The sequence below is a fragment of the Mobula hypostoma genome, chromosome 3, assembly GCF_963921235.1.
Source record: "Mobula hypostoma chromosome 3, sMobHyp1.1, whole genome shotgun sequence".
Taxonomy (NCBI): domain Eukaryota; kingdom Metazoa; phylum Chordata; class Chondrichthyes; order Myliobatiformes; family Myliobatidae; genus Mobula; species Mobula hypostoma.
This window is the reverse complement of record NC_086099.1, coordinates 58,309,261-58,333,637: the sequence shown is the minus strand read 5'-3', so window position 1 is coordinate 58,333,637 and position 24,377 is coordinate 58,309,261. Positions and strand designations below refer to the sequence as shown.

Sequence of the window (24,377 nt, the reverse complement as noted above, 5' to 3'; positions counted from 1 at the left end):
TTCCCCTCTGTTTCCCAATGAGGACTGGCTCATGGACCTCTGGTTTCCTCCATGTGAAGTCCAATGTACTACAGATACTTCCTCTGGGCCATTATTTTAAAATTAATGGAACATTTTAATGGCAAATTGGCAAAGACTCTTTTCCTCTGAGAAGTCACTTATAAACATTGTTGAACTTCTGTTTCTAATTTATTGAGAGAGAATGCCTTAACATGGCAGAGCAGAGCCAGGAAAAAAATGCAAATTTTTGTGATAAAAGCTATGTTTTCTAAATGGAGTAATAAAGGAGTGGTGCTTGGATTGGTTTTGATTTTCAACTTCAGGAAAAATCACACCTCTACACCCTTATTCACATCGGCAGCACAGCAGAAGGTAGTGCAAGCAGTTTCCAAATTCATGGCACAACCTCTTCTGGTCCCAGAACACATCCTCCACTGTCAAAGAAGCTCACCAACACCTCTGCTTTCTGAGGAGCCTGAAGACTGTGCATGTCACTACTCATGACCTTCTGACGCAGTTGAGAGCATCCTAACATGTTGCATCACTGCATTATACGGAAAGTACACAGCAGCGGGCAGGAGGGCTCTACCCAATGGGTGGTTAAACATTCCCAACGCATCATTAGCACTAGCCTACCCGCTAATAAGAACATATGTATGGGAAGGTGCAGGGAGAAGTCCAGTGTTATCATAAAGGATCCCACCCATCCTGCTGGTGGACTGTTTATCTCACTCCTATCAGGGAAAAGGCTATGCTGAATGTATGCCAGGACCACCAGACTCAAAAACGGTTACTTCCCTCAAGCCATCAGTCTGATCAACACCTCCACCCATTAACCACCCTAACACACCCCACCACTACTTTATCATATCCTGTCAGAGTTATCTCATGTATAGATATTTCTGTATCTAACATCACTTTAGCACATAAAATCAGTTTATGTATAATAAGCTAATCCTTTTCTTTTGCAATCTTTTTATTGATATCAAAATATTAAACATAACATAACATTAATACAAAGCTATTGGGATTACATTATTGATAATTAGCATATAAAACTATAAACTCAGTTAACACACGGATATTAAACCTCCCAAAATCTAACAAAATATGAATATAATATAAGAAAAAATATGTAAAAGTAGCATAGAAAAAGAAAAGAAAAAAACCCAAAATACCCCCCAAAAAAACTAAACTAAACTAAAGAAATGAAGAAGACATGGGCTGTTATGTTACGTCAAATAGGACCATTAGTGTCATTAACTCTGCTGCTCTCTCCACATATTTGAAAGCAATAGAAAAGGTTTGGAAAAGGTCAAATTACATCATATGGAAGTGTTGAATAAATGGCCAAGTCTTTTTGAATCCTATTTATTTATGTTTATTGTGTTGTTTTTTACTTTTTTATGCCTATTGTGCTTTTACATGCTTCATCAGATCTAGAGTAACAATCATTTTTCTCTCCTTTGCACTAGCGTATTGAAGAATGACAACAAGCAATCTTGAATCTTGAAGTGGACAGGGCTGTGGGTTTGCCTTTGGTCTCGGGAAGGTGGTGCATTTGATTTTGGAGCAGACAAGGCTGAGGCATTATTTTTAGGATGGGGTGGCAGTGGGGTTGTTTTTTAGAGAAAGCGGGGCTATGGGATCGCATTTGAAATGGGAGGATGGTGAGATTATTTTTGGATTAGACAGGTGGAAAGGCCAAATGGTCCCTTTCTACAATGTAAATTCCTTCCGTGGGTGTCTGAGCTCCTACCACTCAATTTTATGGCTCAAGTTCTCTTATACTGGTGCCCTTTTTATTCTACTCTACATAGGAAATTTGAACTGACACCTGAAGTTTCTGAATATTTACCATAGATAGAGACCTCCAGTTTGAGAAACAATCTTCAGCCATCAACCTCTGTTTCTTACCACTGAGCAAATTATGAGTCCAATCAGCCTCCCTTTCAGGATCTAACCTTCCAGACAGAATAGCCTGATATGAGGAATCTTGTCAAAAGCCTTGCTAAATGTCCACATCATTACCCTCACCTTATCAATCCTCTTAGTGACCTCCTCAAAGAACTCCCAGAGATATGTCAGGCATGACTTCACACACGCAAGGCTGTGCTGACTGTCCTCAATCAGACTGTGTAGATATTGTCACTCAGAATGCATCTTACATCTCAGGTCATTTCTTCTCTCTGGAGGTTTCTTTCTCCCCTGTGCCCTTACATAATAACATATTCACCGGATCCACAAGATATACCTCTGCATCTCTGGCCATTAAAAAAACATTAACAGTTTTTAAGTGTCTTGTCATCAGATATTTAAGAACAGACCAAGCCTCAACAACATTGGCAGATGGTAAGGTTTCATCCCTGCCCTTGTCTTCAGCCAAAAGGAGTCAGGATACTCTGGCAACAAGGCTGTAGTTATATGAGCTTTGTGAGATACCCCTTGTATGTAGGGAGCCAGCAAATAGGATTGGCTTATTATCTCCAATGGCTTACTTAATATGAACACAACATACTCAAGCCATTACATTTATTTTAAATTTATATTTCCACTTCTTCCTTAATCTAATGTACATACTCCAATATTTTTAAAAGCTCCATTGAATATTTTAAGTTCTAAAAAGTTAAGTTTTTTCCTTCCACACTTTCTCACTGTGAAAATGGTTCAAGGTGATTGGCTGTTCAGTGAGTTTGAGAACAGCATTGTAGTTAAATGTCCACACCAACCAACGTTGAAGAATTGAAGTCCAAACCACAGGTGCCACTGTATTGGCGTGGACAATTTTCTTGAACGTTAGTAGCAAACCATTAATTTATTTCATTAACGCAAACATGAGGAAATCTGCAGAAGTTATTTTAGACTTGTTACGTCACTGTACTGCCCTACCTTCCCCCCAAATGCCCATTTAAATTAAAGACTTTGCTTCAGTGACTGGCAGGGTTTAACCCTTACTACTTGGCAATTTTGGCGAGATTTTGAGGGGAAAAAGTCTCAAAACCACATGATTGGCAAAACTTCAGGAAGACAACATGAGGTGGAGGTAACTAAGGTGATTTGGATAAAACTTGGTACAGATAGGGGTTCAGGCCCCCTCTTTCCATTCTTAGTTAATATCAATAGAATTCATCTTCATATTACCCAGTACTGAAAGAGCACAGGAGTAGTTTATAAAACCAAAGGACATAGAAGTTTCTGTATTTCTCTGATGTGATGTTTTATGCTTGCATTTCAGGCCGACACTGAAGCAAAATACAGAAGTGAAAAGAATTAGGATCACAAATAACAGAAATTGATTGACTCTCTGTAACTCTTGCAAACTGCTCAGCTTGAGAGAAGACTTTATCTCGTTATCTCATGTTCTCGTTATTTATTGCTATTTATTTATATTTGCATTTGCACAGTTTGTTGTCTTCTGCACTCTAGCTGAGCTTTCATTGATCCTGTTGTAGTTACTATTCTATAGATTTGCTGAGTATGCCCACAGGAAAATGAATCTCTGGGTTGTATATGTTGATATAGATGTACTTTGATTATAAAATTTTCTTGAACTTTGAGTATTTAGAAACACTTGTTACATACACCTGTTAGGGTGCATTCTCCAGTTCCCTTATAAGGTAACCACAGCCTTCAGCCAGGAGCAGGTATCAACAGTTGGTTCCCAACCTTCACAGAGTGTTTCGACCCTTAACCTCGACACTCTCCAGTTGGTGGGCCGGCAGTGGTGGCCAAATCACTGCCCATCTGCTCCTGGCTTCCAGCTTCCCTCCTCTCACCTACTCCAAATCCAACAAGAGACTCGTTCTGCCCCTTCCCCCATCCTACTAGCTGCTTGTTTTTCGCTCCTTTTGTCCAGGCCCAGATCTGACAACAACCGCCATGCTGAATTGGCTGGGAAACCTCTGCAGCCCATCTCCACAGGGAACAACCATGCCTGCCATCCCTTGTCTTTACACTCCTGCACTAAGGGCTGGTACTTCAAGGCCTTTCTCTCATGGGCCTCTTCTCATCCTTCCTCCCATGGCACAGTCAGCTCAACCAGAATTATTTTCTTGTCTTCGGTTGACCACAGTACAACATCCGGGTGTAGGGTTGTGTGCACCACATCCAGGAAATGCAACCTCCTTCCCGCATCGACCCTCATCTCCCAGGACCTGGCTGTTAGCAGTAGATGGGTTTGGTTGTTTGGTTACGAAAGGCCTAGCTCCCTCTTTGTTGAAGGTGATGGCCTTCCTCAAATCTGTGCCAGCCGTCCTCTTCTTGCATCTCTCCTGCTCTAGTATGTCAGCAAGAGCCAGAAGCACCTTATCATGGCGCCACCTATACCGTCCTTGAGTTAGAGCTGTTTTACACCTGGACAGTGTTTAAAGTCTAAAATTTTGAGAAATTTGGTTGAAGAACAGCCAGATTTTATTTTTGGATTTTAAAGCAAGATTGTATTTATCTAATTAACATTGAAACTTGCAGCCCAGAGCCCGACAAATGTATTAATTGAAACAGAGTGCAGTTCCAAAGTACAAATACCTAAAGTTTTCCTTTAGATTAAAAGTATATTGCCTTTCAAGCAGATGAATAGCATTAACATAGTACACTCAATGTATTCAATCAAAATAGTGACATATCGGTACTGTTGACCCTAAATGGTAAAAAGCTTCTGAGGAAACAGAATGAATGACACTGTGTTATCAGCAGTATAAGCACAAAAATCTAACTTCTCTGGAGCAGGTTACACTTGTGATAAATTTGGGGTGAATAGCATGAATCACACAATTGTAAGAGTAGTCCATTGTACTGTTCATGCTACCGTGTCTGATTTTCTCTTAGCACTCACTGTGCACCAAATGATGTCATTATTCAGATAATGGATTTTTGTGCCGGCACCAAGATAAATTGGACTTCAAAGCTCCACACTTCAACCGCTGTGGAACAGTTAGCAACAGCTGCTTGTCTTGCTGGTTAAAGGTACAGGCTATTGACAGTGGGAGAATTTATGGGGAGCTTCAGAAAAGACTGCAGGCAGCTCACTCATCTTCCAAAATCTATGGAAGATGCTACTACAAACAGTAAATTCTTTCCTCAGCATTTAGCTCCTGGGATTCTCATTCTATGGATTCCACTATTCTATGGTGATACTACTGGCAGCTTTCCATTACTGCAGACATCAAATGGCCATGCATTTTCACTCACCATGGGTCAGGACATCAATCTCTGCATCCACCTGCAAAGAACCTGCTCTTGGACAACTTCCACAGACATCACACCCCATCCAAGCCTCGCTAATGAGTAGCGTTTTTCAAGAGCAAGTTTACGCCCATTGACAATTGTAAGAGTAGTCCATTGTACTGTTCATGCAATGGGATGGTCTTCAGCCAAGCTCTCAGGCAAGGGCTGGTGTCACTGTGGAGGCAAGCTCACACCATAGGGTCATTCCAAGCGGCTGAGCTGATCAATCCTGCCTTTCCCTATCTGTTCTGAATAGGGTTGCCAACTTTCTCACTCCCAAATAAGGGACAAAAGTAGGTCAAATACGGGTCACTTGTGTTTAACCCAAGAAAGACTACCATGACCATGAAGCCTTGCGCAGGCACCTGTGTGCGCATGTGTGTACGTGCTGATTTTTTTCTACAAATCGGTTTTGGCTTAACCTTCCCAATTCTGTTAGGTGAAACTACACTGTCCATACATTATTTCTACTTTATATAGGCTGTGTATTCATCATATCATTCCTGCTTTTACTATATGTTAGTGTTATTTTAGGTTTTATGTGTTATTTGGTATGATTTGGTAGGTTATTTTTTGGGTCTGGGAACACTCAAAAATTTTTCCCATAAAAATTAATGGTAATTGCTTCTTCGCTTTACGCCATTTCGGCTTACGAACGGTTTCATAGGAATGCTCTACCTTAGCGGGGGAAATACGGGACAAGAGCGGTCCCGTATGGGACAAACCAATTTAGCGCAGTATACGGGACGTCTCGGCTAATATGGGACAGTTGGCAACCTTAGTTCTGAAGGTGACAATAAGTTCTCTCAATTTCATAGCTTATATCTTTAAACAGCAAATGAGGCTGTATGACGATGGCTCTTGAGTGGAAAAAACAATTATCAAAGAGAATACCTGAATACTGTGTTCACAAGGGGAAATTGTTTCATCCACTTTGATTTCAGTGAGGAACAAGTGGGATTTGCTAATTCCCTCATGCAGACTGCACCCAGGTTCCCGTAAAAGCACCCATGAATAACATAACATGGACTCTTCCATCAACAGGAACAGTTTCCGTTTCTGCAATTTACGTACGTTCTTGGATCATGGGAAGAATATGGTGAATGCTGTGCTTCTGGGAAGCACGTATGTCTCACCCATCTACAGGGAGTCCAGCACCAACGAGAAGGTGCAGTCCATGAGGATGAGGTTGTGCAGTACACACTGCACCCACAGCCGCTGAGCAGGAATCCAAGAACCAAGCATGTAGAAAGATTCTAGTGGAAAACACCGTTAGTCCCCTGTTGCCTGTATCTGGGATCAGATTTCCTTATGACACTCCAGGAGGCCATTTGGCCATTCAGTCTATACTGGCTTTCAGATAAATCCCATCAAAATGTAGCCCCACATTTATGCCCCTGCAGCCTACTGTGTTCCGCACATCCATTGACTTCCCCTCTGACTCTCCAGTCCTCACCTACAGTATATTACCGTTTTTACAGTAGCAAATTAACCTAACAACCAGCACATTGGGATGTGGGAGGCTCCACAGAACTCAGGGAAATCCATGTGGTGAGAGGGGAGAATGTGCATGCTCCAGAGAGACAGCAGCTGAGGTCAGGCTCAAACCAATACCTCCCAAGTAGATCTGAAGGTCAGGTGCTGCTCACTGCCAACTGAAGTCAGCAGCTGGAGGAACAAGAGACTACAGGTACTGAAAACTTGAGCTACAGTAGAGGGCCAGGCAACATCTATGAATGAAGAGTTTCAGTTTGAAACATTGACGGTCCATTTCCCTCCACAGGTGCCGTCTGACCCTCACAGTTGTTCCAGCAGCTCATGTTTTGCTGAAGACAGCAGTTGTTGGCCTAAGAAGACAACATTAAGACCCAGGGCCTCTGATTGGCAAAGCAAAGCCTCGAGAGCATTGGGACCCAAAGAAGCAATTTGAAGAAGAAAAATACGGATTGTGTCCTTACTCAAAGCATCTCATCTCCCAGCAGAGCGGAGGAGCTACAGACTGGACCTATGAGATATCAAGGACTCACCTATAGAGAGGGGATAGTCCAAAGGAACCAGTTCAATATTAACATAATATACCAATAATCATACGGGAAGTCCAAAGACCATATCATCCTTCATATGCTGCTTCCTGGGCCCATCATAGACCATAAGACCACAAGACATTGGAACAGCATTGGGCCATTTAGCTCATCGAGTCTGCTTCATCATTTCATTATGACTGGTTTATTATGCCTCTCAGTGCAATTCTCCTGCCTTTTCCCCATAACTTTTGACGTACTGACTAATCAAAAATGTATCCCCATCCATTTAAATATACTCAATGACTTGGTGGCCACAGCCATCTGTGGCAATGAATACAACAGATTCACTACCCTCTGGCTATAGAAATTCCTCCTCATCACTGTTCCAAATGGATGCCCATCTGTTCTGAGGCTGTGTCCTCAGGTCCTAGATTCACCCGCTGTAGGAAACATCTTCTCAACTTCCACTCTATCGAGGCCTTTCAATGTTTGATAGGCTTCAATGAAATCCACCCCTCCTCCCACCCATTCTTCGAAATTCCAGCGAGTACAGGCCCAGAGCTATCCTGTAAAACATACGTCTCTCATATGTTAATCCTTTCATTCCTGGAACCTTCTCTGGACCTGCTCCAATGCCAGTATATCTTTTCTTAGATAAGTGACCCAAAAATGCTCACAATACTCCAAGTGCGTTCTGACCAGTGGCCTGTAAAGCCTCAGCATCATATTCTTGCTGTTATATTCTAATCCTCTTGAAATGAATGCTAACATTTTATTTGCTGTCCTTACCACCAACTCAACCTGCAAGTTAATCTTTAGGGAATTCTACACAAGGCCACGCAAGTACCTTTGCACCTCTGATTTTTGAATTTTCTCCCAGTTTAAAAAATAACCAATGCCTTTATTCCTTCAACAAAGTGTGTGATCATACACTTCTCTACACTATATTCCATCTGCCACTTCTTTGCCTATTCTTCCAATACGTCTAAATCCTTCTGCAGACTCTCTGCTTCTTCAACCCCGCCTGCCTCTCCACCTATCTTTGTATCGTCCATGAACTCGGCCACAAAGCTATCAATTTTATCATCCAATATCCTTGACATGTAATGGTCCCAACATCGACCCTCTTTGCCCCCCTGCCAATCAGACAATGCTCTATCCATGCTAATATCTTTTCTGTAATACTATGGGCTGTTATCTTGTTAAGCAGCCTCATGTGCGGCACCTTGTCAAAGACCTTCTGAAAATCTAAGTATACAAGATTCACCCATTCTCCTTTGTCCATATTGCTTGTCATTTCCTCAAAGAATTTCAACAGATTTGTCAGGCAAGATTTTCTCTTAATTAAACCATGCTGAAAGGCATATTTTATCATGTGCCTCAAAGTACTTCAAAATCACATAACAATCAACTCCAACATCTTCCCAACCACTGAGGTCAGGCTAACTGGCCTATAATTTCCTTTCTTCTGCCTCCCTCCTTTCTTGAAGAGTGGAGTGACATCAGCAATATTCCAATCTTCTCGAACCATACCAAAATCTATTGGTTCTCGAAACATCATTGCTAATGCTACTTCAATCTCTTTAGCCACCTCTTTCAGAGGGGTGTAGTCCACCTGGTCCAGGAGACTTATCTACCTTCAAACCTTTCAGTTTCCAAAGCACCTTCTCCCTAGTAATAGCAACTGCACTCACTTCTGCCCCCTGAGACTCTTGAATTTCTGGCATACTTCTGGTGTCTTCCACAGTGAAGACTGATGCAAAATACTTACACAGTTCATCTACCATTCCCTTGTCCCCCATTACTACCTCTTTAGCATCAATTTCTAGCAATCCAAAATCTATTCTAGCTTCTTGTACTCTTTATGTATCTGAAAAAAATGTTTGGTATCCTCTTTGGTATTCTTGGCTAGCTTACTTTCACATTTCATCTTTCACCCGCTTATGGCTTTTTTGTTGCCTTCTGTTGGTTTTTCAAAACTTCCCAATCTTCGCCTCTTCCCACTAATTTTTACTATATTATATGTCCTCTCTTTTGCTTTCTCGGACAGGTGGGGCACGTCAGCCTTAGACGGCAGCCTGTCTAGGAGAAGGAAAACTCCGATTTTAAATCTTTGCTGCCTTGCGGCCATCCCAACTCACGGGAAAGGCTTTGGGAGTAAACCCGAGGAAGAAATCCGGAGCCAGGGTCCCGAAGGTAGTTTGATGTTGTTTACAACTTCACTCTGGCAACTTCTGTGACGACACTGGTGCCAAGGTGTATTGGCGCTTGCCCTTCCTTTGGACTACATCAGTGACGTGGAGAGGAGGAACCTGCTGCATGGGCAACGGCCGGTTCTTCAAATCTTCCCACTCAGGCTTGTGCCCTGGAGAGGACACAGTCCATTGGAGGTGCAAGTCCATGATCCCCTGGGATCAACGGCTATCTACTAATTCCTTTGCTTTTATGGTTTCCTTGACTTCCCTTGCCAGCCACAGTTACATCATCCTCTCTTTAGAATACTTCTTCATCTTTGGAATGTATCTACCCTGCACCTTCTGAATTTCCCCAGGCACTTTAGCCATTGCTGTTCTGTCACGATCCCTGCTAGTATCCCCTTCCAATCAACTTTGGCCAGCTCCTCTTTCATGCCTCTGTAATTACCTTTACTCCATTGTAATACTGATATATTTGACTTTATCTTCTCCCTCTCAAACTGCAGGGTGAATTTTAACATATTGTGATCACTGCCTCCTAAGGGTTCCGTTACCTTAAGCTCTCCAATAAAATTTGGTTCATGATGCAACACCCAATCCCAAATTACCTTTTTCCCTAGTGGGTTCAACTTCAAGGTGCTCTAAAAAACTATGTTCTAAGCATTCTGCATATTCTCTCAGGATTCAGCACCAACCTAGTTTTCCAAATCTACCTGCATATTGAAATTATCCACAACTATCATAATATTGTCCTTTATACATGCCTTTTCGATCGTCCATTTTTTAAAGCTTATTCATTTAGGGGACATGGGTGCAACCAGCTAAGCCAGCATTTGTTGCTCATCCCTAGCTGTCCTTGAGGAGGTGGTGATGAGCTGCCTTCTTGAACCGCTGCAGTCCCCGAGGTGTTGGTACACCCACAGTGCTGTTAGGGAGGGAATTCTGTTTTGATGAAGCAACAATAAAGGATTGGCAAAATGTTTCCCAGTTAGGATGGTGGATGACTTGCAGAGGGATTTCCAAGTGTTGGTGTTCCCAGGTATCTGCTGTTCTTGTCCTTCTAGATGGTAGTGGTCGTACATCTGGAAGGAGCTGCCTTGGGAACTTTAGTGTGTTGTTGCAGTGCATCTTGTAGATAGTACACACTGCTGCAACTGTTCATTGATGGTGGAGGGATCGGATGCTTGTGGAAGGGGTACCAGTCAAGTGGGCTGCCTTTTACTGGATGGTGTCGAGCTTCTTGAGTGTTGATGGAGCCGCATTCATCCAGGCGAGTGGCACTCCTGACCTGAGCCTTGTAGATGGTGGACAGGCTTTGGAGAGTCAGGAGGTGAGTTACATGCCCCAGGATTCCTGGCCTTTGACCTGCTCTGGTAGCCATGGTGTTTATATGGCTAGACCAGTTCAGTTTCCCGTCCATGGTAACCCCCAGGATGTTGATAGTAGGGGATTCAGTGATGGTGATACCACTGAATGTCAATGGACGATGGTTAGAGCCTCTCTTGTTGGAGATGGTCATTGCCTGGCACTTGCGTGGCATGAACGTTACTTGCCACTTGTCAGCCCAGGTCAGGATGTTGTCCAGGTCCTGTTGCATTTGGGTATGAACTGCTTCACTATCTGAGGAGTCATGAATGGTGCAGAGCTTTGTGCAGTCATCTGTGAACATCCCCACTTCTGACCTTATGACGGAAGGAAGGACATTGATGAAGCAGTTGAAGATGGTTGGTCCTAGGACACTTCCCTGAGGAACTCCTGCAGTGATGTCCTGAGGATGAGATGATTGACCTCCAACCACCGCAACCTTCTCTTGTGTCAGGTATGATTCCAACCAGCAGAGGGTTTTCCCTCTAATTCCCATTGACTCCATTTTAACTAGGACACCTTGATGCCATACTCAGTCAAATGCTGCCTTGATGTCTAGGGCTATCACTCTCACCTCACCTCTGGTACTTCGCTCTGTATTTGTAAATTTTATCCCATATCTTCACGGAATACAACATATGAATGAATAATATCTTAACTTATATACTGAAGTTGCTTGCCACACCTCCACATTTCGCTACTTATGGTACCTAATAAAGTCATCACTCAATGTATGTTCATGGTCTTCTGCTGCTGTAGCCCATCTACTTCAAGGTTCAATGTGCTGTGCGTTCACAGATGCTCTTCTGCACACCACTGTTGTAACACCTGGTTTTATGAGTTACTTCCTCTCAGGTTGAATCAGTCTGACAACTTTCCTCTGACCTCTCTCATTAACAAGGCATTTTCACCTACAGAACTGTTGCTCACTATATTAATACTTTATTTTTCATTTTTCACACTACTCTCTGTAGACTCCAGATACTGTTGTGTATGAAAATCCCAGGAGATCAGCGATTTCTGAGATACTCAAACCACTCTGTCCGACGCCAACAATCCTTCCACAATCAAAGTCACAAAGATCATATTTCTTCCCCATTCTGATGTTTGGTTTGAACAGCAACTGAATCACTTGACCATGCCTACATGCTTTTATGCATTGAGTTGCTGCCATATGCTTAGCTGATCAAATATTTGCATTAACGACCAGGTACACAGGTGTACCTAATTCCACAGAGTGTATGTCTGTGATAATAAACCTGATTCTAATTCAAAGAATTGAAAAATGTTGTAAAATACATGGCTATGGGGTGTGTCCAACAGTTCAAACTGAACTAAGAGGCAGTGAAAACCTGAAACAGTATCATAGATGGATGTCTTACAGCAGTAATGTCCCATTCTGCTAAAGACTGAGGAAGTAAGTCACCTCAAGTTGTGCAACTTGTGGAGTTCATTATCGAATTTGGAAGGCTGCAAACAAAAGCTTGGTGCTGATTCTCAATCTTGCACTGGGCCCTGAGACCACAGACTGACACGTCAGTGTTTGGATATTTATCAGAATCCTGTCTTCATGCTCCTGTCTTCACACCTGCACCATTTTGTTTAAACCCCATTTTCCTCTCTTTCCTTATCTGCCTCCATCCATCATTCATCAGTCCCACTCAACCCACTTACCTGCCAAAACCTGCCTGTTATCTTATACTTCTCCTCAGTCCTTCAATTACCTCAGAATGCTTTCTCACCACTCCCCTTCTCCTCTTTATACTGGTAATTTCGCCTCCCCAATCTCAATCCTGATGCAAAACACAAAACCTCGACAATTCCTTTCCTCCTACAGATGCTGCTTGACTCACTGAGTTCCTCCAGCAAATTGTTTGTTGGTCCCGTAAATTAGGAATTTGTGTGTCAATTCTTAGTGTGTCGATGGCATAATAGATTAGCTTGATTCTATCTCTGGAGACATAAGAGACTGCAGATGCTGGAATCTGGATCAACACACAAGGTATTGGAGGAACTCTGAATGTCATGCAGCATCTGTGGAGGGAACTGATGAAGGATTTTGATCTGAAATGTCCATTTCCCTCCATCGATGCTGCCTGACCTTCTGAGTTCTTTGATGTCCGTTGTTCTTGATTCTGCCTTGATTCCGCATTTTCTAGTCCGGAGTTAAAGCCTTGGGTGTAGGAAAGAAAACTGGTAAGGATTTGCACTGTTGCCTCTTGTTTTCTGGTCTCATTGCAGTGTTCACTAGTAGAAAAATCAACACTTTTCACTGTTTTAAATCTATCATTTTAATATTGTCACCAATGGGGGCTATGCTTTCAATTGCCCAAGCATCCTCATTCTCCCCCTTAATCCCTCTAAACACCTGATTTTTCCTTAATCCTTCAGGAAACTATTACCTTAGCAAAACTTTTCTTTTAATAGATTTCTTCAGTTGCCCGAGCATCCTCTATCCCTCGCTTAATCTCTCTAAACACCTCTTATCTCCGAGTCTAGTCACCTGTTCTAATACCTCCTTATACGGCACAGAGTCAATGTCCTCTGATAATCTCTCCTACGGAGTGCCTTGTGACAGAGTAAATCTGCTGTGGAATTGCAGATTGTTGCTGCATTTGCTCTTGCATGGCAATAAATGGCAAAAAAAATGCGCAGAATTGTCATTTACCACATTGATTTTATGGGCAAACGAAGGGGAAAGATTGCAGCATGAAAATTATGCAACATTTAACAATTAGCAACAATGCGAATGTTGTCAGCAATTTTTGGTTATTGTCTTTGTAATATTGCTGTCCTGGAAACAAGAATCCCTGCTGCCACTTTAAGAAGCACAAAGCACACTATTTGCCTGATTTAGCTCCAATCACTCTGTTTATCTGGGTACATTAGAAAAAATGAAACTGTCGAGGTTTGAAGCCAGGGAGCTGTTCATTTAAAATAAAAAAGAATTAACTTGAGAAATCATCTGACACTGAATTTACTTTTATGGTCATTGAGATCAGGTTGGATTACCTTGAAAGCCAGTGGAAAAATTGTTTTCCATCGACTGTGAGCTTTGTAACAATGCCTTCCAAGCAAAAGGCAGGCTGCTCTGAATGGAAAATGTTTTCCCAGAAGACACTGAGGAGTCTGTCAGCACAAGGTTTTACCACATCACCTGAATCGGAAAGCTTGAATTCATATGTGGAGGCTATCTCTTTCCTTTATGCTTCCAGCACTGAGACCTGCTTTGAATATGGCTGGAAGCGCCTGCTCTGCTCTTGATGGCCTATTCAATACAAACTAATGCAATAGATAAACACTAACAAACAAGGTTACATAGGCTCTCTGGAGCCTTTGACTGCTGAAGCTGCTGCTTAAAAAAAATGGAGAGCTTAGCTGATTCAATTTATGTTCATTTTTGTACAGGTCTCATGCGTCATGATTTTACCAAGAGCTAAAGAAGCTTCAGGGACATCTTCACTAACAGGTAAAGAAGCTTTGCATTTGTTTTGAATCCGATTATTTTGTAAGAACTCATCAGGTAATTTAGAGTATTTTAATGTGCTGCATCTATCAACAAAACTATTCTTTTAACAAATTCCTGCTTGATTTGGTGTAATGAGACCACTTCTTTTTACAATGAACTTCTGGGTCCCATAGATTTTACATTGCCAGTAAACAAGCAAGCTAAATGTAGAAATATGACCCGATTCTCTTTAAAGCTGCTTGTGAAATTCATGGTACAAATATAGTTTAATTTCCACTGTTCCTATGCTCATTCCTCACACTAGGCAGATTTATTCATGACATTTAAAAGGGCACTGCTTTTACAAAGTATTTAGTAATACTATTGATTTCTTGCTAATGTGCAAAATCTTAACATCATATATAATAAATGCATCATTTTATTAATTGTGCAGTTTGCTATAGTGACATGAGTGTGATGAACAACTCATTTTATTGGAATGAATAAGAAGGTATACTTTACACATTTAGTGTCCACCAAGACATCAACCATGTAACCTAGTGACGCTGTTTTAAAAATAAGGGGAAAGCAGGGGCAGTAAGAGGTAAGACTCTTAAATTTTTATTTTAAGAAAATGTATTTGCAAAAGGGGCAGTAAGAAGGAATCTTGTTGGAATATCTTCCTGATAACAGTATAATTATATTGTAGGATATTAGCTTCAAATAATTTGTGACGGTTGTTTTAAGTGTCAGCCTTAGCTCATAGTAACATCTTTGCCTCTGTCAAAGGTTATAGGTTCAAACTGGACTCCAAAGCATTTAATGTAAATTGACACTTCAGTGCAAGATTGAGAGAGATGGAGAGAGAGATAGAGAGAGAGAGAGAGAGAGAGAGAGTTAGAGAGATAGAGTGGGGAGAGAGATAGAGAGATAGAGAGAGATAGAGAGAGAAATAGAGAGAGAGATAGAAAGATAGAGGGGGAGAGAGATAGAGAGATAGAGAGAGAGAGAGTTCGAGAGGGAGATAGAGAGAGAGAGAGAGAGAGAGATAGAGTTAGAGAGATAGAGTGGGGGGAGAGATAGAGAGAGATAGAGAGAGAAATAGAGAGAGAGATAGAGAGATAGAGGGGGAGAGAGATAGAGAGATAGAGAGAGAGAGAGAGAAATAGAGAGATAGAGAGAGATAGATAGAGAGATCGGGGAGAGAGAGAGAAAGATAGAGAGATGGGGAGAGAGAGATAGAGAGATACACTAGATAAGGTGTTGTTCATTCAGATAAAGTGTTAAACTAGGAATCCATATGACCTCTCTAATGGGCATTAAAGATCCTGTGGTACTATTGATAGGCCAGTGAGTTTCCTGATACCAGCACCTTCCTTCGAAGTACACTAAAGCAGGTTATTTTGTCACATATTTCATAATTGTCTGACCTTGGTATGTGCAACTGCCCACTGCACATCTTTGCATCACCATGGAAATTATAATTCCAACATGTTCTTCTGACTCTGAGATGATTAAGTGAGTGTGGAAGTCACTATATGAATAAAAGTTATTTTGTTAATGTTGTCCTGTATTATGACCAAGTTCTGCAATGACCTGTCTTTTACTGCCAGTGATAGTAATGAGGAAAACCTAATGAGAAAATCTAAAAATAGTTGTCCTTCATCTTCCTGCATTGCTAGAAGGTTGGCATGTGTCTCAGTGGTGTGAGTGCTCAAGAAGGGTTGCTCATTTCTGTGAGCTGTACACTAAATGCTACAATAGTTGTAGTTTTGATCAAGAGAGGCTAACTCATGTAAGGGTATGATTTCATTGCTGTAGTTCCTGTCCCAGAATTTATTTTTGTTACTCTCGTCCATGCATGAATTTGATAGCAAATATAAATAAGCTTGAAGTATTATTAACTAATATCTTTTTGTATATACCTTCCATTATTGGACTGTGGTTCGAAACAAGCTGAGAAATTCCCTGACCAACTAGAGGTTCCTTATTATCACCTGGCTGAAATCAAAGGCCTGGATTGTGGGTTCTCTGATCTCTGATCATAAATTGCTTTCCTACATACATAATGTTGGAATTTTTTTTCAGGATTTACTTGACTATAAGATTTAGGAATTTAAAAATAAATAGAGGAATGTTGGAGAAGGGATGTTTATTGTTTCACATCTGACACTGAAAGGGAAGTAAAAGAGAGGAATTAAAAGACTGGAGTTACAGGGATGATAATTGCAGGAAAAAAACTGAAATGAAAATAAACAAAAGTGTACTCATATTTATTGTATGCTTGAAGGATATTGAACAGTCTACGTTGTTCAGTTTCTGGGCCAGGGGCCTGACATACCCAGGAAGACAGAAACTGAAAATGGTGTATTCCAACACAGTACAACCTTTCTGTAGTGATAGCTGATAGATGATGTGCAAATTCATCAAGTTGTTAAAAATAAAGTGGAGCTGAAGGGCAGGATGCTGTTTGTATGAGCAGACTGTGGAGAGGCAAAAATTGACCAGCAAGTTCTGGAAATGTATAAATTATCGAAAAACTAACTCCTTGATCTTATTGGCCAGTTTAATAATTTCATAGGTTATGAACTCTGTTTGTCCTGAAAGATAAAACTCAGTATATCAAAAAGAATAGTGTTCGAAATTTTCCACATTGTTAGGATTCTGTACCTGTATATTGATTGCATTTTTGGGAAGCTGTCTATTTATGGTTTTATAAATACTTTCTGTTATTCCTGGAAAGAGACCGATGATGGCATAGCTTCACTTTAATTGCTCATAACAAATTCCGCTGAGAATGTGAACTGTGACAACTCTTACGCTGAAGATCAAATAAAATGATCTTGTGAGATTTGTAACTTTAAGCAGACAAATTGAAATACTATCAGCTTTCAGTGAATCCGTTGTCTGGTTGACTGTTTTTCCCTGTTGTTCTGCAACAAGACCTTTGTTCTAGATTCCACAGCATCACATTTCCTGATGACCAGGAAGATGTGATAATACACAAATGTAAGAAAACTGACAGCACAGCAAATAGAAACCAGATTAATTTCACTGCAAGAAATATTTAATTCAAGCTAAAGCTGAATTTGTACTAATGAGAGATTAACCTTAAGCAGCAATTCAACAACTACTGCTACATTTTTAGTTTGTTATCAACTTAATTAGGTAATTACACCAATCACTGAGTTGTGCACTTTCTCAGAAGCAAGTTATACATCTATGCAATGACATTGTTAAATTAGCGCAACAAACCAGCATGGGACAGGACAAATTATCCTTTATAACGTGTCCCAGTTTACCGGGCTTATCCTAAAGTTTAACATAGGAAAGCATAAACAATAAAGACATTCTAAATCCTTCAAAAACATACTTGAGAAGAGGTGTCTTTAATTATTCATGTTCCTTAGCCTCTCATTATTGATGAAGGGTCTTGACCCAAAATGTTGACTGTTTATTACTCTCCATTGATGCTGCCTGACCTGCTGGGTTCCTCCTTCATTATTTATTTGTTGCTCTGGATTTCCAGCATCCGCAGAATCTCCTGTGTTTGCATTTTGGAAGAGATGTGTTTAATATATCTGCAATAAAATTTGTCCTTGGGACCTCATGAGTATTTTAATGAAGTAAGTGAAAAAAATCATAAATTCAAAGTTCAAAGTAAGTATATTATCCAGCAACATCACGTATATGTCACCAAATACTATTACCCTTAGATTCATTTTCTTGCAGGCATTCATAGTAAATAGAAAGAAACACAGTAGAATCAATGACACACATGACAGAGACGGACAAACAACCAACGTGCAATAGATAACAAATTGTGCAAGTACAAAAATAACATAATAATAGTGTGACACACATCAAAGTTGCTGGTGAACGCAGCAGGCCAGGCAGCATCTCTAGGAAGAGGTACAGTCTACGCTTCAGGCCGAGACCCTTCGTCAGGACTAACTGAAGGAAGAGTTATTAAGAGATTTGAAAGTGGGAGGGGGAGGGGGAGATCCAAAATGATAGAAGACAGGAGGGGGAGGGATGGAGCCAAGAGCTGGACAGGTGACTGGCAAAAGGGATATGAGAGGATCATGGGACAGGAGGCCCAGGGAGAAGGAAAAGGGGGAGGGGGGAAAACCCAGAGGATGGGCAAGGGGTATAGTCAGAGGGACAGAGGGAGAAAAAGGAGAGAGAGAGAAAGAATGTGTGTATAAAAATAAATAACGGATGGGGTACGAAGGGGAGGTGGGGCATTAGCGGAAGTTAGAGAAGTCAATGTTCATGCCATCAGGTTGGAGGCTACCCAGATGGAATATAACGTGTTGTTCCTCCAACCTGAGTGTGTCTTCACCTTTACAGTAGAGGAGGCCGTGGATAGACATGTCAGAATAGGAATGGGATGTGGAATTAAAATGTGTGGCCACTGGGAGATTGACTTCTCTAACTTCTGCTAATGCCCCACCTCCCGCTCGTACCCCATCCGTTATTTATATACACACATTCTTTCTCTCGCTCTCCTTTTTCTCCCTCTGTCCCTCTGACTATACCCCTTGCCCATACTCTGGATTTTCCCCCCCTCCCACTTTTCCTTCTCCCTGGGCCTCCTGTCCCATGATCCTCTCATATCCCCTTTGCCAATCACCTGTCCAGCTCTTGGCTCCAACCCTCCCCCTCCTGTCTTCTCCTATCATTTTGGATCTCCCCCTCCTCCTCCCACTTTCAAATCTCTTACTAACTCTTCCTTCAGTTAGTCCTGACGAAGGGTCTCGGCCTGAAGCGTAGACTGTACCTCTTCCTAGAGATGCTGCCTGGCCTGTTGCGTTCACCAGCAACTTTGATGTATGTTGCTTGAATTTCCAGCATCTGCAGAATTCCTCGTGTTTGCGATAATAATAGTGTGACCCACCAGCTATTATCCATAATAACCATTCAGATATTATAATACAGGATAAACAAGCAAGAACTTATTAAATAGATATAGCCATTCAAAACACACAGAAATCATTAAGCGAAAAACATCAGAAATATGCTGAATTAAAAGAGGAAATTGAAAGACTTTGGAACGTGAACAAGGTAGACATTGTCCTGGTTGTAATATCCTACAATTGGTATCATCCCAAAGGCACTACACAATAGCTTTAAACATTTAGGGCTGCACAGCAATATCTATAGAAATCTTCAGAAAGCCACAATACTGAACTCCACAAGAATAGTACGACAGTTCTTAGCAATTGACAAATGAGTGTGTTTGGCAATGCCCGTACCTCAGGTTTTACCAGCTTGAGCTGAGGAAAAAATAAAGGGTAGTAATACTAAACAGAGCAGCAGGATACAATACGACCAATGGATGAATATGAAACATATCAGTATTTGGGATATCAACAAGCAAAGAAAATAGATCATAGAACATAGAACATAGAATAGCACAGCGCAGTACAGGCCCTTCGGCCCACAATGTTGTGTCGACCCTCAAACCCTGCCTCCCATATAAGCCCCCACCTTAAATTCCTCCATTTACCTGTCTAGTAGTCTCTTAAACTTCACCAGTGTATCTGCCTCCACCACTGACTCAGGCAGTGCATTCCACACACCAACCACTCTCCGAGTAAAAAACCTTCCTCTGATATCCCCCTTGAACTTCCTACACCTTACCTTAAAGCCATGTCCCCTTGTACTGAGCAAGTGGTGCCCTGGGGAAGAGGCGCTGGCTATCCACTCTATCTAGTCCTCTTATTATCTTGTACACCTCTCTCACGTCTCCTCTCATCACCTCTCTCATGTCTCCACTCATCCACCTTCTCTGCAAAGAGTAAAGCCCTAGCTCCCCTAATCTCTGATCATAATGCATACTTTCTAAACCAGGCAGCATCCTGGTAAATCTCCTCTGTACACTTTCCAATGCTTCCACATCCTTCCTATAGTGAGGTGACCAGAACTGGACACAGTACTCCAAGTGTGGCCTAACCAGAGTTTTATAGAGCTGCATCATTACATCGCGACTCTTAAACTCTATCCCTCGACTTATGAAAGCTAACACCCCATAAGCTTTCTTAACTACCCTATCCACCTGTGAAGCAACTTTCAGGAATCTGTGGACATGTACCCCAAGATCCCTCTGCTCCTCCACACTACCAAGTATCCTGCCAGTTACTTTGTACTCTGCTTTGGAGTTTGTCCTTCCAAAGTGTACCATCTCATACTTCTCCGGGTTGAACTCCATCTGCCACTTCTCAGCCCACTTCTGCATCCTATCAATGTCTCTCTGCAATCTTTGACAATCCTCTACACTATCTACAACACAACCAACCTTTGTGTCGTCTGCAAACTTGCCAACCCACCCTTCTACCCCCACATCCAGGTCGTTAATAAAAATCACAAAAAGTAGAGGTCCCAGAACAGATCCTTGTGGGATACCACTAGTCTCAATCCTCCAGTCTGAATGTACTCCCTCCACCATGACCCGTTGCCTTCTGCAGGCAAGCCAATTCTGAATCCACCTGGCCAAACTTCCCTGGATCCCATGCCTTCTAACTTTCTGAATAAGCCTACCGTGTGGAACCTTGTCAAATGCTTGCTAAAATCCATATAGATCACATCCACTGCACTACCCTCATCTATATGCCTGGTCACCTCCTCAAAGAACTCTATCAGGCTTGTTAGACACGATCTGCCCTTCACAAAGCCATGCTGACTGTCCCTGATCAGACCATGATTCTCTAAATGCCTATAGATCCTACCTCTAAGAATCTTTTCCAACAGCTTTCCCACCACAGACGTAAGGCTCACTGGTCTATAATTATCCGGACTATCCCTACTACCTTTTTTGAACAAGGGGACAACATTCGCCTCCCTCCAATCCTCCGGTACCATTCCCGTGGACAACGAGGACATAAGGATCCTAGCCAGAGGATCAGCGATCTCTTCCATTGCCTCATGGAGCAGCCTGAGGAATATTCCGTCAGGCCCCGGGGACTTATCCGTCCTATTGTATTTTAACAACTCCAACACCTCCTCTCCCTTAATATCAGCATGCTCCAGAACATCAACCTCACTCATATTGTCCTCACCATCATCAAGTTCGCTCTCATTGGTGAATACCAAAGAGAAGTATTCATCCAGGGCCTTGCACACTTCCACAGCCTCCAGGCACATCTTCCCACCTTTATCGCTAATCAGTCCTACCTTCACTCCTGTCATCCTTTTTTCTTCACATAATTGAAGAATACCTTGGGGTTTTCCTTTACCCTGCTCACCAAGGCCTTCTCATGCCCCCTTCTTGCTCTTCTCAGCCCCTTCTTAAGCTCCTTTCTTGCTTCCCTCAATAGACCCATCTGATCCTTGCTTCCTAAACCTCATGGATGCTGCCTTCTTCAACCTGACTAGATTTTCCCCTTCACTTGTCACCCGTGGCTCCTTCACCCTACCATTCTTTATCTTCCTCACTGGGACAAATTTATCCCTAACATCCTGCAAGAGATCTCTAAAAATCAACCACATGTCCATAGCACATTTCCCTGCAAAAACATCATCCCAATTCACACCTGCAAGTTCTAGCCTTATAGCCTCATAATTTGCCTTTCCCCAATTAAAAATTTTCCTGTCCTCTCTGATTCTATCCTTTTCCATGATAATGCTAAAGGCCAGGGAGCGGAGGTACTGTCCGCCAGATGCTCACCCACTGAGAGATCTGTGACCTGACCCGGTTCATTACCTAGTACTAGATCTAGTATGGCATTCCCCCTGGTGGGCCTGTCCACATACTGTGACAGGAATCCATCCTGGACACACTTAACAAACTCTGCCCCATCTAAACCCTTGGAACTAATCAGGTGCCAATCATTATCAGGGAAGTTAAAGTCACCCATGATAACAACCCTGTTATTTTTGCACCTTCCCAAAAGTTGCCTCCCAATCTGCTCCTCGGTATTTCTGCCGCTACCAGGGGGCCTATAGAATACCCCCAATAGAGTAACTGCTCCCTTCCTGTTCCTGACTTCCACCCAGTTGACTCAAAAAAGGATCCTGCTACATTACCCACCCTTTCTGTAGCTGTAATAGTATCCCTGACCAGTTATGCCACCCCTCCTCCACTTTTTCCACCCTCTCTATCCCTTTTAAAGCACTGAAATCCAGGAATATTGAGAATCCATTCCTGCCCTGGTGCCAGCCAAGTCTCTGTAATGGCCACTACATCATAATTCCATGTATGTATCCAAGCTCTCAGTTCATCACCTTTGTTCCTGATGCTTTTTGCATTGTGGTACACACATTTCAGCCCTTCTACCTTACTGCCTTTACACCATTTATTCTGCTTCTCTTTCCTCAAAGCCTCTCTGTATGTTAGATCTGGCTTTACTCCATGCACTTCTTTCACTGCACTATCGCTCTGGGTCCCATACCCCTCGCAAATTAGTTTAAACCCTCCCGAACCATGCTAGCAAACCTACCTGCAAGGATATTGCTCCCCCTCGAGTTCAGGTGCAACCCATCCAATCTGTACAGGTCCCACCTTCCCCAGAAGAGATCCCAATGATCAAAAAATCTAAAACCCTGCTCCCTGCACCAACTCCTCAGCCACGCATTCAAATCATAGTGCAATAAAGGAAGAACTTTTGACAGAATTTACTTCAAAGGCTTAAGAAAATCTGCCGAACAGAGCTCAACAGTAAAAATATAACAAAGACAACAAACACTTTCACTATTAAAGTATTCTTTTGGTATAATATCTTGGTCCAAAACCGACTTGGAAAACTTACAAAGGAAAATAGGAACTGAAATGACAAATTTCAGAAAACATTATGTCCATTCGAATGCGCTTAGGTTAACGCTACCCAAGACAGAAGGAAGAAGAGGAACAACACACACTAAAAATCTACGCAACAATCAGATAAAACTTCTAAGGATATACTTTCATTTATGAAAACAGGAATCAGCACTCCACACAAGCATATGCAATTCCGACAAGAAGTAGAAACCACTAAACTTAAATGAGAGCACAACCCAGAAAAATGAAGACATTATCACTGTTGAAGAAAAAGTTAACCAATGGATGAGCATGAAGCTCCAAGGAAGACATCCCCATGATCTGAGCAGACTAGATGTCAACAAGGAAGCGCCGAACGCCTGGCTCAGAGTTGGAGACCTCTTCCCAGAAACAGAAGGGTTCCTGGCAATAACAGGACCAGGTGGTTAACACAAAAATTATCAAAAATATATAATAAATGACCAACAAATTCAAGATGATAAATATAGAAAATGCCAAGAAAAACCAGAAACAATCCAACATATTACAGGAACCTGTAGAGGTTTAACTCAATCTGATTACTTACACAGGCGCAATCAAGTAGCAAACATTATTCATGAAAATCTTGCTTTAAAATACAAACTCATAAAAGAAATCATACCTTACTACAATAACAAGTCTGATCCAGCTTTAGGGTCAAAATACCACTAATTATGTTATGACTGATCCATTATTACAGGTAGGACAATCCATGATAACGGTTCGTATATAAGAATACAGGATGAACAAGCAAGAGCAACTTATTTAATAGATATAGCTATTCCAAACACACATATCTTAAAGAAATCAATAAGTGAAAAACACTAGAAATATGCTGAATTAAAAGAGGAAATTGAAAGACTTTGGAACATGAACAGGACCAATAGTAATATCTACAACTGGTATCATCCTAAAGGTACATTAGTATTAAACAATTAGGGTTACACAGCAATAGTTACGCAAATCTTCAGAAAGCTACAATGTCAAACACCACTAGAATAGTCTGAAAGTTCCCAGCAACTGAGAAGTGAGAGTGTGTGGCTATGCCCATTTCTCAAGTTTTACCAGCTTGAGCTGAGAAAAAAATAAATCAATAAGCAATAAGTGTCAAAAACATGATTGTAGAATCCTTGAAAGTGAGCCCATAGGCTGTGGAATCAGTTCAGTGTTTGGGTGTTATTTCCTCTGGTGCAAGAGCCTTATGGTTATGGGGTAATAACCGTTCCCGAACCTGATGGTGTAGGACTTGAGGCTCCTGTACCTTCTTCCTGATGACAGCAGTAAGGAAAGAGCACGGCCTGGATGCTGCTTCCTGCAATAGTTCTCCTTGTAAATGTCCTCATTGG

At 41.7% G+C, this 24,377-nt stretch overlaps 2 protein-coding genes across 3 annotated transcripts in view; one reads left to right on the top strand and one right to left on the bottom strand.

The window, feature by feature from the left end:
• Positions 1–24,377, bottom strand: part of lonrf1 (LON peptidase N-terminal domain and ring finger 1) — a 130,675-nt gene that overhangs the window by 88,922 nt on the left and 17,376 nt on the right. The gene's annotated exons all lie outside the window — the stretch shown is intronic.
• The window catches only part of LOC134344013 (probable tRNA methyltransferase 9B), a 54,455-nt gene continuing 43,875 nt past the window's right edge, over positions 13,798–24,377 (top strand). The window contains exon 1 of one of the 2 annotated variants that reach the window (XM_063043077.1): positions 13,798–14,276. The gene's annotated coding sequence lies outside the window, so the exon portion shown is untranslated. Of the gene's footprint in view, positions 14,277–14,853; positions 14,860–24,377 lie in introns of those variants that run through there. The other variant, XM_063043080.1, reaches the window with a different exon arrangement.